The sequence below is a fragment of the Rana temporaria genome, chromosome 6 (genome assembly GCF_905171775.1).
Source record: "Rana temporaria chromosome 6, aRanTem1.1, whole genome shotgun sequence".
Taxonomy (NCBI): Eukaryota; Metazoa; Chordata; class Amphibia; order Anura; family Ranidae; genus Rana; species Rana temporaria.
In genome coordinates, this window is record NC_053494.1 from 159402787 (window position 1) to 159418182 (window position 15396).

At 42.1% G+C, this 15396-nt stretch overlaps 1 protein-coding gene across 1 annotated transcript in view; it reads left to right on the top strand.

Moving 5' to 3' along the window:
* Positions 1–15396, top strand: part of PDE11A (phosphodiesterase 11A) — a 721237-nt gene that overhangs the window by 652017 nt on the left and 53824 nt on the right. The window lies entirely within an intron of this gene.

Below are 15396 nucleotides of genomic sequence, written 5' to 3' on the forward strand. Positions count from 1 at the left end.
ACCTATTAGGCCGCGTACACACGGTCGATCCATCCGATGAGAATGGTCCGACGGACCGTTTTCATTGGTTCACCGCTGAAGCAGACCGATAGTCTGATGTGCGTACACACCATCAGTTCAAAACCCGATCGGGTCAGAATGCGGTGACGTAAAACACACGACGTGCTTAAAAAAAATGAAGTTCAGTGCTTCCAAGCATGCGTCGACTGGATTCTGAGCATGCGTGGGTTTTGAACCGATGCTTTTGTGTACTAACCATCGGTTTGGACCGATGGTCAGCCATCCATCGGTTCGATTTTAATGCATGTTCTATAATTTTTGTCCGAAGGACAACAGACCAATGGGCCGTACACACAGTCGGTTTGGACTGATGAAACTGGACTTCAGGTCGTTTTCATCGGTTTGGACCGACCGTGTGTACCCGGCCTTAGAGTCTGCAAAAGATTTGAGACTAAGGCATAGGTCCCTAAACATACAGCCAGAACTACAATGGAATGGTTTGGATCAAAGCATATTCATGTGTTTGAATGACTCAGTCAAAATCCAGACCGAAATCCAATTGAGAATCTGTGGCAAGACTTGACAATTGCTGTTCACAGACGCTCTCCATCCAATCTGACAGAGCTTGAGTTATTTTGCAAAGAAGAATGGGCACAAATGTCACTCTCTATATGTGCAAAGCTGGTAGAGACATCCCCAAAAAGACTTGAAGCTGTAATTGCAGTGAAAGGAGGTTCTATAAAGTATTGACTCAGGGGGGCTGAATACAAATGCACACCACACTCTGCAGGTATTTATTTGTAAAATATCTTGAAACCCTTTATCATTTTCCTTCTACTTTACAATTATGTGTCACTTTGTGTTGGTCTAACACAGAAAAATCCCAATAAAATACATTTATGTTTATGGTTGTAACATGATAAAATGTGGAAAATTGCAAGGAGTATGAATACTTTTTCAAGGCACTGTATGTTCTGGTTGTACCGGACATTGTTCTGTAGGTTCTTTGTACATCATTTAATGGACTTTGGAGCTACTAGGTTTTGCTATGGTGACTTAGCTGACATTGATGTAACATTTTTGATCCTCAGGTGGTCCCCTTATTTAAATTTTGGGTGTTGCAAGGCTGTCTTATACCTGGTTGATTTGTGGTTGGAGTGTCCAAAGACCACTCAGAGGAAGTAGGGGGTTGTTGTCAGGCACTTATCATGCTCTGCTTGATGTATCATCATGTGAAAGGTGCTGCTGTTTCTTTAATCCTTGTTCAATTCTGAATTTAATTACTTTTGTCAAACCCACAGTTCAGCTTTGACCATTATCTATCTAACGAGTCAGTCAACCCAAAACTGATATTTTAGTTTTTGTTAGATGCTGAAGAGTTTAACCACCTGAGGATTCCTTGTAACTCTTAGGAACCCGGGGCCAGATTCTCGTACCTACGGCGCAGCGTAACGTAACCCGAAAACAAAAAAATTCAAAAGCGACACGGGAAAGACGGGCATACTTTAACATGGTGGAGTAATTTTACACCATGTTAATAGCAGCCCTATCTTTGTGATGGGAATCTAAAACTTGCGACGACGTAACGACGGGAAAAACCTTAGTGGATCGCCGTAACTGCTAATTTGCATACCCAACGCTGGTTTACGACGCAAACTCCCCCCAGCGGCGGCCGAAGTATTGCATCCTAGGATCCGACGGTGTAATTCAATTACACCTGTCGGATCTTAGGGCTAGCTATGCGTAACTGATTCTATGAATCAGTCGCATAGTTAGAACGGCCCTAAAACAGACATACGACGGCGTATCAGGAGATACGCCGTCGTATCTCTTTTGTGAATCTGGCCCCCTATTCCTATTTTTAGCCATGATACCTGTGCTTGAATTCCTGGGTCTGCACTCCTGCTCTGGCCAGTGTGAGGGATTCTTTTTTTTTTTTTATGTATTTTATATAATGGAGAAGACAAAAAATGCAATCAGTCCCTACATTTTTTACTGCCTTAGAACCATGATAGTTCTACACAAATTCAAAACATTTTAGACCCTCTAAAGCAGGCCAAGGATAATAAAATCTGATTGTACAATCTCTATACAATAGACTGCATAGCGGTTGATAAATTGAATCATATTCTATAATTAGATTGCATGGTGTGTCACCAGCTTATCAAGTTACAGACGTCTGAAATATGTACAGTAAAACCTTGGTTTGAGAGCGTTTTGCAAGACAAGCAAAATGTTTTAAAGTGTTAGTACAGGAAAAAAAAATTGTAATTTAAAATAACAAACATGTTATACTTACCTCCACTGTGCAGTTCGTTTTGCACAGAGTGACCCCGATCCATGTCTTCTGGGGTCCCTCGGCGGCTGTCTCTGGTCCTCCCCGCAAGTACTGACCACAGTCATGCGAGAGCGCTCGCATGGTGGTGAGTAATTGCGGGCACGCCCTTGTGATACAGCGAGCGGCCATAGCATCAGTTTGATTGGTTATCTGGTAAGAGCACACACTTACCTTTCTCCCGGTGTGATTTCAAGAATTCTCCCCTTCTTTAACCAACCTCAATCTGAAATCGGTGGTGGATTCCTTTACATCTTTTTCATCTTTCTACTGTAAATGTTATTTGGATTTGGACAATTTTTCCACATGGTTTATTTATTTACATGTGTGTTTTTTTTGTTGACTTTTTCCTGATCTATATGGTATCAATTTAATCCCTTAGTGGCTGGTTCTAATCATACAATCACTTACTGGTATTTGAATATGTTTCCCAATTTTGGTGTGATGTCACCCAGACCTTTCTAGGGGTGCCATCATTGCTTCATGTACCAGCCACACAATATTCGTCTTATTTTGACTAGTTACTTAATTTTTAATATTTTTATTTTGACTTTTTTACCCATTTATGCACTTTCACCATGTTGCGTTGTTAGCGCAACCCTGTTCTTTGTCTTTTTGCCTTTTTTACACTTGTATATCACGTGTTTAGGTGTTGCAGCTTCAGTTATTGACTTAACACAATTTTTCATTAATTATTTACATTCATTTATTTAATCTTTTCACTTTCTCTTAGCACAATATATTTACCCCTAGTTGTTTTACCTTTGCACTACAAGCTGTACATGCTGATCCTCAGCCAGCGCATACAGCTTGCTCGGTACTTACATTTTTAGTGCCTCCCACATACCTGGTGATTGACAGCTCACTGGCTGGCCACATCATTGAGGAAAGATGTATATCTACATTGATTGTACAGGTGCACAAAGTAGAAATAGTTGAAGGGAGCAACGCACAAGTACACAACGCATGGCATTTAGAAGACCAAAATGTATTTTGAAAAAAAGTGGCTCTTTTAACCCAGTAATGGACCTATAGAGACTTGTAAGATGGAAAAGTGTTTTTCTGGGGATGGTTTAATTTTACTTATCATCTACTCATTGATTTATCTCAGGCACAAAACGTAGGCAATGCACATCAACCATGAATTCTCTCAATATTAGCTCAACCCTCCCCCTGCCCCCCCCCCCCGTAGACATTTAATGCACAAGGCTGATTATCTAATAGAATAGTAGTCTATACCTCCACTTGGACACTCTCCAAAACTCCAGCCTTTTTTGTCATTTGCCAGATTACCAGTCAGTCCTGTCTAATGGATCAAGGATACACAAGCACAGGAGTACCATGGGATGCTTTTTACTCTATATTGCCAATGAAACATTTTATAAGCGCCATTATTTTGCAAGGTGGATTACCAGTTAAGGTTCATCGTTTTAGTAAGCTTGAGACATTGCATTTGCTTTTATTCATTAGGATCATTGCAAGTACCTTCTATGATTATGTTTTCATTTTGAGTAGAGGAACTCTTTAACATATAAAGTAAAATCTCCCCAAAACTCAAGTTTTCATTGACAAAGTAATGAGCTGTTTGTGGGTTAATACGTTCTTTCCATGCGCTTGTTTACATGGCTAGACACAAGGCACAGGAGACGTACTTTGTGCCACCAGATTAGTCATTTTTGTATGGAGTGAGACTGTTCTGAGGCTGCTTGCAATTTGGTACAAATGAGCCATGCTCATTTTAAATGTCAGGGGCTGCCAGATGGGCCTGACAAATGTGATCTGTGCACAGGTTCAGTGGCTACAGTGTAAACCATCTCGCAAATGAGAAAGGCTTTTCAAGATCCCTTAAAGATGCAGTTCCTTAAAAACATACAACGTGTCCATTTGATCATGAGGCCACAGATTTATCATCTCATATAGACTCCCTTGCCTTCCATCCCCTATATGTACATGTAAAATAACTCTCGCAGCTCGGTGTCTGGAACCAATGAAACACAGACACAAGAAAATTCCCTTTGAAGGTAGTGGATTTGACATGGGGGGGGAACTGGCTGACTCCCAAAGATTGGTCAGCCGTGACAACCCTTTTCCATTATTGTTTGCTTCATATCCTCTGATCAAATGTATCCATATATGTACACATATAAGCCACTTAGTTTATGGCATTCATTGTATTTTATAAGTATAAATGCCAATGGATGAATTAGAAAATGTTCAACTTAGGATCAGTGAACCAAATGCCTGCAAATATATAAAAAAGAAACTAACCTATTGTAGATGGCATTGAATGTGTCCTAGAACCCAGACTGTGAGATAAAGTCCCAAGACTGCAATGAATTATCGGATGAGGAATTTCCTGGTGTGTCAAAGAAAAACTTCAAAGGTGTCAAACTGATACCATCATGATAATACTTGGTGGAGGTCCCTTATGCCACGTACACACGATCGGTTCATCCGATGAAAACGGACCGATGGATTTTTTTATCAGATATCCGATGAAGCTGACTTTCATCAGTCTTGCCTACACACCATCAGTTAAAAATCTGATTGTGTCCAATGCGGTGACGTAAACCACAACGACGTGCAGAGAAAAATGAAGTTCAATGCTTCCGAGCATGCGTCGACTTGATTCTGAGCATGCGTGGATTTTTGACCGATGGATTTCCCCACAGACGATAGTTTTTTTCTATCGGTTATTTAACCATCAGATAATTTTAAAATTAGGGGCAGATCCACATAGAAATAGATGGGCGCAGCGTATCAGAGATAGGCTACGCCGCCGTACCTTACCTGGCGGAATTTCGAATCCTCTAATATTTTGCGCCGTAAGTTACGACGGCGTAGTGTATCTCTGGGGGCGGAATTCAAATCGGCGATTAGGGGGCGGGTTTCATTTAAATGAAGCGCGTCCCCGCACCGAATTAACTGCGCATGCGTTGTTCCGAAATTTCCCGCCGTGCATTGCGCTAATTGACGTCGCTAGGACGTAATTTTTTTTAACTTAGACGTGAGTTACGTCCATCCTGATTCACGGACGACTTACGGAAAAAAAAAATTCTAATTTCGACGCGGGAACGACGGCCATACTTACCATGGCAAGTCTAACGATACTGGCTAACTAACGATGCTGGCATCTGCTGCCGCTGGAAGAGCGGAGAGAGAGAGCAGAGCGCACAAAGGGCTCATCCTGAGCGGACGTGTCAGCGCTGCATCCCGCCCCAGTTTTGGGAGATTGCTGAGTTGTCTTACTGATTGCTGGCTCCATCTGGGGACGCACAGAGCTGACTTCTTGTATGCTGTTACCATCTACTATTTGGAGGATATGTTATATGCTTTTTGACCTAGCCACAGGTCGAATTGCTGAGGTGAGAGGCCATCCATAGCCTTGGTGGAGGATATTCCTTTCCTGTGGGTCACTGATCTTATGAAAGATTGCTGCACAATTCGTCACCATTGTTTTTTTTGGAGCACCTTCTTTATCACCGTGCACTATATGGACTTCTATTAATTGTTACTAATTTTGTTATTTAGAGATTTTTTGTATTTGCGCTGCACTATTTACTTATTTAATTTCACTTTGAGATATTTTTTGGATTATATCTGCAGTGCTGGCTTGCAATTTATTTAGTTTATGTTTATGAGTTTAATTTTCCAGCGCTGAATTATTTCACTTTTTAAGTCTAACGATACGCCGCAAAATACCAGCTTTAACTATACGCCGGAAAAAGCCGACTAGAGACAACGTAAAAAAATGCGAAGTGTCTATGAGATTTTAGTAATTGGATTTGGATCAACTTTAAATAGACTTTTTTTTTTGTTTTTGGAGAGCTGAATCATTTTAACTGTATTGTATTGCCTTTAAGGGTAACTACTTTCATAGGGAAAACAATGTCAAATAAAGAAAAAATAATATAGCGTGTACAATTGCGACACAAGTCATATTGTTACATAGTAGGTGAGGTTGAAAAAAGACACCAGTGCATCAAGTCCAAATTTAATGTTATTATAAATTTCATTTTCAATCTACAGTGTTGTAATTTTCTGTAAAATGCAATGCAATATGGCTACCTGGAGGTGTTCTGTACACAGAAACATAATTACCTGCTTGTGTGATTGGCTCACCAGTTTTTTCAGAAGTCTGCTGCACCAAGATACAAGTCACATTTCAGGCATTCCCTGCAACAAAAAATGTCATTTGTGGTGAGATACTCCTAATAGGAAATCACATCTAAAGGAATGCAGGCCCAGCAGCTTACCTCATTAGTGCCCTGCAGGTGCTGAAGTTGATAATTATGAAACCACTCCCATTAGACTCACTTTCCCACATGGACACAAACACACAGGGATTTCTTCAGAATAAAAAAAGGTGCATAGATCACCTAAAGGGGAATGTTTTTTTCTCAACAAAAGTGGAGTTTCTCTGTTTTATATGTGCATATTTATTACCTGAGCTGCTCCCTTCCTACTTTATTATATTAACCAAGTAGCGCTGGACTGTTCTTTATATTGAATGGATTTGCTATTTCATAACAGATTTCTACATCCATTATGTTTGAAAAAAATATTGATACATATAACAAAAATAAGTAACTGTTCCTTGATGTATAAGTAATTTTAATTTGAAATATCAGCAACGTTTTATTAAAGTTTGCCAGGAACTTTAGTTATTTGTGCAAGTTATTACATTTATCTTCTTGATGCCAGTTTGAGGCCATCTAGTGGGTCTACTTGCTGTAAGCAGCCTTTGGCCCACCAAGTTGAATGGCTATTCATCTGGCCTGTCCAACATTTTCTGATTCCCTGCTTTCCTGTATGCACTGATTCTTGCCATGTGCAAGTGCTCTTCAACATATAGCATAGTTATCAGGGACACTTCTCTTTAGGCTTTTAACCACCATCACTTGACCAGGACTGTAGACTACCTTACCACCAGCTAATCTTTACACTTGTACTATAACATATAGAAAACACCAAATTTGCTCTATTTTAAATGCTAATTAATAGCCAAATATTTTATTTCTTTATATTGTTAACTTGGCTAATGTCACCAATACATACAGTGCCTTGAAATTATTATTCATACCCCTTACAACCAAAAATGTAAATGTATTTTATTGGGATTTTATATAATAGACCAACACAAAGTTGCACATAATTGTGAAGTGGAAGGAAAATTATAAATGGTTTTCATTTTTTTTTTTTTACAAATAAATATCTGAAAAGTGTGACGTCCATTTGTATACCCCTAATTAAAATCGAGTCAATAATTTGTAGAATCACCTTTCACTGCAATTGCACCTGTAATACCGCGTACAAACACGGTCGTTTTTCGGCATGAAAAAAACGTAATTTAAAATCATCGTGTGTGGGCTTCACATCGTTTTTCGAACATGCTGCATTTTTTAACGTTGTTTTTTAAAATGACGTTTTTCGGGTTGTAAAAAATCATTGTGTGTGGGCTAAAACAATGTTTTAAACCCACGCATGCCCAGAAGCGAGTTATGAGACGGGAGCGCTCGTTCTGATAAAACTACCATTCATAGTGGAGTAAGCACATTCATCACGCTGAAACAGACAAAAAAGCGTGAATCGTCTTTTACTAACAAGGAATCAGCTAAAAGCAGCCCAAAGGCGAATAGAACTTCCCCTTCAGAGTGCCGTCGTACGTGTTGTACGTCACCGCACTTTGTTCATCATTTTTTTAAAACGATGGTGTGTGGGCAACATCGTTTTTAATGATGAAGTTGGAAAAACTTTGTTTTTTGGACATGCTGAAAAACGTTGTTTTTTTTCATGCCGAAAAACGACCGTGTGCACGCGGCATAAGTCTTTTTGGGGATGTCTCTACCAGCTTTGCACATCTAGAAAGTGAAAATGTTGCCCATTATTCTTTGCAAAATAGGTCAAGCTCTGTCAGATTGGATGGAAAGTGTCCGTGAACATCAATTTTCAAGTCTCGCCACATACTCTAAATTGGATTTAGATCTGGACTGGGCTATTCTAACACATGAATATGCTTTGATCTAAACCATTCTAATGTATCTCTGACTGTATGTTTAGGGTCGTTGTCCTGCTGGAAGGTGAACCTTCCCCTCCAGTCTCAAGTGTTTTGCAGACTAGTTCAGGTTTTCTTGCTACTGCAGGTTGCCCTGCATTTGGCTTCATCCATCTTCCCATCAGCTCTGATCAGCTTCCCTGTCCCTGCTGAAGAAAAGCATCCCCGCATGATGCTGCCACCACCATGTTTCACGGTGGGAATGGTTTATTCAGGGTGATGTGCAGTGTTAGTTTTCCACCACACATTGCGTTTTGCTTTTAGGCTAAAAAGTTCAATTTTGGTCTCATCTGACCATCTTCCATCTGCCCTTCTTCCACCTGTTTGCTATATCCCCCACATGTCTTCTCGCAAACTGCAAACGGAACTTCTTATGTCTTTCTTTCAACAATGGCTTTCTTCTTTCCATTCTTCCATAAAGGCAAGATTTGTGGAGTGCACGACTAATAGTTGTCCTGTGGACAGATTCTCTCATCTGAGCTGTGGATCTCTGCAGCTCCTCCAGAGTTACCATGGGCCTCTTGGCTGTTTCTCTGACTAATGCTCTCCTTGTTTGGCTTGTCAATTTAGGTCGACGGCCATGTCTTGGTAGGTTTGCGGTTGTGCCGTACTCTTTTTCCATTTTCGAATGATGGATTAAACAGTGCTCGGTGAAATGTTCAAAACTTGGGATATTTTTTTATAACCTAACCCTGCTTTAAACTTCTCCACAACTTTATCTCTGACCTGTCTGGTGTGTTCCTTGGCCTTCATGATTCTGTTTGTTCACTAAGGTTCTGTAACAAACCTCTAATGCCGCGTACACATGGCCAGACTTTCAAACGGGAAAAACTTTGTCGGAATTTCCGACGGAAAAATAGAGAACCTGCTCTCTATCTAAGTCCATCAGAATTTCCGGCAGAAAAAGTCAAATGGGGCATACACACGGTCAGAATATCCAATGAAAAGCTCCCATCTGACTTCCGACCGTGTGTACGTGCCATAAGGGCTTCACAGAACTGCTATATTTATACTGAGAATAAATTACACAAAGGTGGATTCTATTTATTAATTAGGTGACTTCTGAAGGCAATTAGTTCAACTAGATTTTAGTTAGGGGTATCAGATTAAAGGGGGTGGAATACAAATGCACGCCACACTTTTCAGATATTTATTTCTAAAACATTTGTAAAACCATTTTTACAACCAGTCAACGGCAGTTGTAAATCTTTTAAAGTGGAGTTCCACCCCAAATTTTTACTTCTGCTTTAAGTGATGGTGACCCCCTGACATGCCACATTTGGGATGTCATTTTTTTGGGGGGGAGCGGATACCCAGTTTTTATGGGCAACTAGCTCTCACTTCCTCCCTGGGCTTCGCGGCTCCAGAAGGAAGTTCACCCTGCAATCTTTTGGGACACGTCACCATAATTGCCCGACCATTCGCAGCGTAGCTCGCGCCTGGCTGTGAAGCCACAGCCGGGCGCCCACAGTTAGAATGTCAATGCCTCAGAGAGGAGGTATGTCCGCATCGCTGGATCGTGGGACAGGTGAGTGTCTAACTATTAAAAGTCAGCAGCTACACTTTTTGTAGCTGCTGACTCTTAAATGGGTGGAACTCCACTTTGAGTTCTCTTAAGACTGCTTCAACATAGCACCAATTCTTTAATGCTGTAAAATTGCCAGGGTCATACAGTATGAATTATTTGTTCTTTTTAACGCATATGTCAAGGCAAATCAAAAAATCAAAAAACATATGCAGTGCATCCCTGCAATTCGTGCACATTTCGCATGTTTTATTCTTTTAAAGACCTTGTATATACAGAAAAATACCTGATAATCTGGCAGAAAGGCATTTAGGGCCAGATTCACAAAGGAGATACGACGGAGTATCTCAGATACTCCGTCGTATCTCTCAGGCCCCGTACACACGACCGAGTTTCTCGGCAGAATTCAGCCAGAAACTTGATCGGAGCTGGATTCTACCGAGAAACTCGGTCGTGTGTACACTTTTCAGCGAGGAAGCCGACGAGGAACTCGTCGGGCCAAATAGAGAACATGTTCTCTATTTCCTCGTTGTTCAATGAGGAAAGTCGGCCTGCCGAGATCCTCGGCGGCTTCAACACTGAACTCGACGAGGAACTCGATGTGTTTGGCACGTCGAGTTCCTCGGACGTGTGTACGGGGCCACAGAGTATCTATGCGACTGATTCATAGAATCAGTTACGCATAGATATCCCTAAGATCCGACAGGTGTAATTGTTTTACACTGACGGATCTTAGGATGCAGTACCGCGGTCGCCGCTGGGGGGAGTTCACGTCGTAAACCAGCGTCGGGTATGCAAATTAGGAGTTACGGCGATCCACGACGGATTTTCGCGTTTGCTACGTCGCCGCTAGTCTAGTTTCCCGTTGCAAAGTTTAGTCGTCGTTTTTGGTGCCTTAACTTTATACAGCAATCGTATTGCTGTATAAAGTATGGCCGTCGTTCCCGCGTTGAAATTTAAAAATTCACGTGGTTTGCGTAAGCCGTCTGGGAATACAGAATTACGCTACGCGCGTCGCCGTTCGAAAAAATGACGTCACTTCGCGCAAAGCACGGCGGGAGTTACGAAACGGAGCATGCGCAGTAGGTCCGGCGTGGGAGCGCGCCTAATTTAAATGGCACACGCCCATTTAAATTATGCGGGCTTACGGCGGAGGCCGCCGGCGTAGTTTTCATCGCAAGTGCTTTGTGAATCAGGCACTTGCGATGAAAACTTGCGGCGGTGTAACGTATCTACGATACGTTACGCCGCCGCACTTCTACCTGAATCTGGCCCTTAGCTCTTAAAGGGGTTGTATGGCTTTGGGTTTAAAAATAAACAAAAAAACAAACATGTTATACTTGCCTCCACATGCAATTCGTTTTGCACAGAGTGGCCCTGATCCTGGTCTTCTGGGGGGCTGGGGGGACCGAGATTGCAAGGTGTTTTTTCACCTTAATGCATAGAATGCATTAAGGTGAAAACACAAAAAGGTTTACAATCCCTTTAAGCTCAGTTGTGGTTTGATAACACAAAATGTTTTTTTGGATTGCGTGGTGTAAGCCCTACCCAGTGTCTTTTGCTAAACTACTCAATGATTCCTACTTCTACAGCATAAAGGCTAATTATTCTGTAATTCAAGATAAGAAATAGGAGGGCTCTTTTAGATAACACGAGAGGTGAGGAGAGGACACTATACAGCTCTGAATATCTGACGTCAAGTTGTTTTTTGTTTGCACTTATCAAACAGATACCACAGAATGCTTCTAATGGTAAATTAAACAGACCAAAAGGAAGCACATAAGAGAAGTTCATTGTTGGGGTTTACATACACTTAATGCAGTACTAAACTGTAACTTTAACTATTGCAATATAGTGACTCAAGAAAACTCACCAGTCTTGTCAAGCTAGACTTGACTAAAATGGTCCTTTTTTAATTACACCACTAGTGATTGTAAATCATTGGTTTTAAACACCACTTGCAATTAACTTCCCCATGCGTTATTCTGTGCCCTTTCCATTCTATTATTAGACTTGCAAATTATCACCAATGGAATACTAGGGGCCAGGTGATATAAAAGTGCAAATGACAAATTGCCTTTGCTTTGTAAAAGTTCAGATAATTGATTTTGTGAAAGAGGCACCACAAAACTTCAAATGAGTCCATTGAAGCTCTGAGTCTTGTGATTAATGGAATATAAAATATAGTAGTGTAGATTTAATACGATCTGAGTGTTTTTACTCTGTGTACAAAAAGCTTTGGCACTTTCTTTTTTTGTGGCGTTGTTTTGCAACAACCTGTATTTTAAGTAAGTCATAATCTGAAATATTGAATCGCAGTTTGCTGCATCACACAGCTCTAAAGCGTTGGGGGTATTATTTCCCCCATGTTGTTAAAGTGGAGTTCCTTCTGCCCTTTTAAAAATTAAAAGTCAGCAGCTACAGTATGACACTTGCCTGTCCTGGAGTCCAGTGAGGTCAGCACCGCAGCTGATGTTTCCATCGGCTGGTTGGGTGCTGCCGCCGCCATTGCGGGTAAGGGAACCCACCAGTGTAGCCTTTCGGCTTCACGGCCAGGTCCCTGCTGCGCGCTGGCCCAGCAGGAGAGGGAGGAGAGGGGAACCGAGCTGCTGACATTATTCGTCGTAGGCCGGTTTTCTGGAAGTGAGGACAGGGTACCTGTAAAGAACAGGTATCCGCTCCCTCCTTCCCCCCGAAAGGTGCCAAATGTGGCACCGGAGGGGGGGAGGAACTCTGCTTTAAGTCATTCCTCTATGTACTTTCTTGCTGTTTGAAAATATACCAGTTTTGTTGTTTTTTTCCTGACAAATTTTAAAATATCGGTTCATGGGCATTTTAGTGTAGCTAAAGCCCAAACTTTCCTTTAAGGTTTTGGTGTTAATACTGGCTAATACTGGCCAGTTTATTCTGGTTGCCTAACAGGAGTTTAAACTGTTCCTTACTTACTTGTTCCTTACTTGGCTTTAATTATACTTTAAGCTGTACCGCTGATTTATTTATATTTCATTTAAAATGATACTTGTGTCAATGTGCCATAAGGGCTCATTCATACGTATCTAAAATCCTGAGTTTAGATGCATACAATGTATAGTTTTGTATGCATCTAAATGCAGCAATTATATAAACTAATGGGGCCATATGCACATCTACAAATGAAAATGTGCTCCACATTTATTTATTATTACAGGTACTTATATAGCACTTTACATATTTATTATACATTCACACCAGTCCCTGCCCTTAGGAGCTTACTGTCTAAGGTCCCTAACTCACATTTATATATGCAGCACTTTCCCCATAGGGCTTACCGAGTGTTGGCTTCATGGGTCTCTCCCTGGTTACCTGCAGCTGGTTGCCAATGGTTCCCACTTAGGTGCAGAGGGTTCACACTTAGGCCCCGTACAGACGAGCGGACAATCCGATGAAAACGGTCTGCCGGACCGTTTTCATCGGACACGTCCGCTGGGAGATTTCGGTCTGATGGCTGTACACACCATCAAACCGATATCCGCGCGGACAGAGAATGCGGTGATGTAGACGACACCGACATTCTTTATCGCGCGAGTTCAAAGATTCCACGCATGCGTCTAATCAATTTGACGCATGCGCGGGATTTCTGTCCGCTGGTTAGACGTACTAACCAGCGGACCTGTACGCCGGACAGCTTCCCAGCAGACATGTTTCTTAGCATGCTAAGAAACATTTGTCCGCTGGAAATCTGTCGGATCCGCCGGAAAATTGTCCGGTCGGACGTACACACGACCGAACATGTCTGCTGAAAGTGGTCAGCGGACCAGTTTCGGCGGACAGATCCGGTCGTGTGTACGAGGCCTAAGATTCAGAGGATTTCCCGCTTTTTTGCTGAGGGTTTCCACTGTTGCTAGGGGAATTTTCCCACTATGTTGCTGTTGGCTTCTACTTGTTCTGCCCCTTACTCCCGTTTGCTCATTAGTCAATGACCAGTCAAAGGAATTTGGGTTTTTATATTTATTTGGAACTTAGATGGGAGAAGGGATGAGTGGGATACTCCAGCAAGAACTATTAACAAGGGATGAGGACAACTCTCACTTGGCCTCACCAGATTGGTAGTATAAGCAGTCACACTGCTTTGATCATACAGCCACATGTATGGAAGGGTTAAGTCTTCTTGCTCTCACTAGCAGCGGACTTGATGCACTAAATTATCTTCAGGACACTCTCTAGCATCCCCTTTACTGACACCAGTCCACTGACTCTTCTAGCTGAAGGGGGTGGCCCTCAATCGACAGGCCCCAAAGACACAGATCTGTACTCACAGTAGGCAGAACCAGATCCTTCCTGGTGTCTCCCTTCCAGTCAGCTTTGCAGGACCTCTGGGTTCAGCTTCTCTCTGGCACTCTAGGCCTCTGGGTCGACCACCCAGGGCCGCACAGCCTCCGGAGGGGAGAGGGCAGCTGCCCCTCTTCCTCCTAGGCTCTGATCTCCAGCTCAATTAACTCTGAGCACATGTACCCTGGCCTTATATACAGTATCCCACAATGCAATGCAGCACTTACCGTCTGACCCAGCCATTGTCGGCACCCTCTCCTCTCCCCTGCAGCAACTGCTCACTGACACAAGGGAGTCAGCACAGGGGAATCACACAACTGGACTGAAGCGGGTTAAAAATATAGTGGAACCTTGGATTGCGAGTAACACGGTTAACGAGCGTTTTTCAATACCAGCACTGTATTTGGAAAAATCCTGACTGGGTTTGCGAGTGTTGGCTTGCAAAACGAGCAGGATTCAAGCCACAGCGGTGTGCAATACCATGTTTGGCCATGAGGTGGGGGGCGCCGGAGCCAATGGGAGCTGTTCGGAAATGCTCAGAAAGACTCTGAAATTCTCCGTTCCCGAGCCTTTCCACGGTCAGCCGAGCTCTCCTCTGGCCTTCCCATGTGTTTCCAAGGCTCTCTGGCACACCCCAACTCTGGTCACATGCGGTATTGCATGCCATTGAAGTCAATGCAGAACTAATTATTTTCGTTTCCATTGCCTTCAATGGGGCAACTCACTTTGTGAGTACTTTGGAATTACGAGCATTCTCCTGGAACGAATTATGCTCATAATCGGAGGTTCCACTGTAGATACATAAAAATAGTACACACATCTTTTTTTTTTTACAGGTTAGATTGGATAGGTAGGAAGGGAAACATTTTAAGAATCGTTATTGTAAGGTTTTTTTTTTTTTTTTTTACTCTAAATTGCTGTGTAGTATGTTGGCTCTTAGTAAATGAAAGATAAAATACACAACTTCTTTTATGTTGCATCACCTCCTGGACTTTTATACCTGTTATAAGAGAATAATAGGGGGTGCCATTTATAACCTTCATCTGAATGTTAGTTACCTGGCTGTGTCTGGCTACAGTATTTTTGAGCCATACCTAAAACATGCAAAGAGCAAATGAGCGTGCAAAAGTCCGCCGTGAGTCCGTCGGAAGTCCGACGGAAAGAAAGAGAACA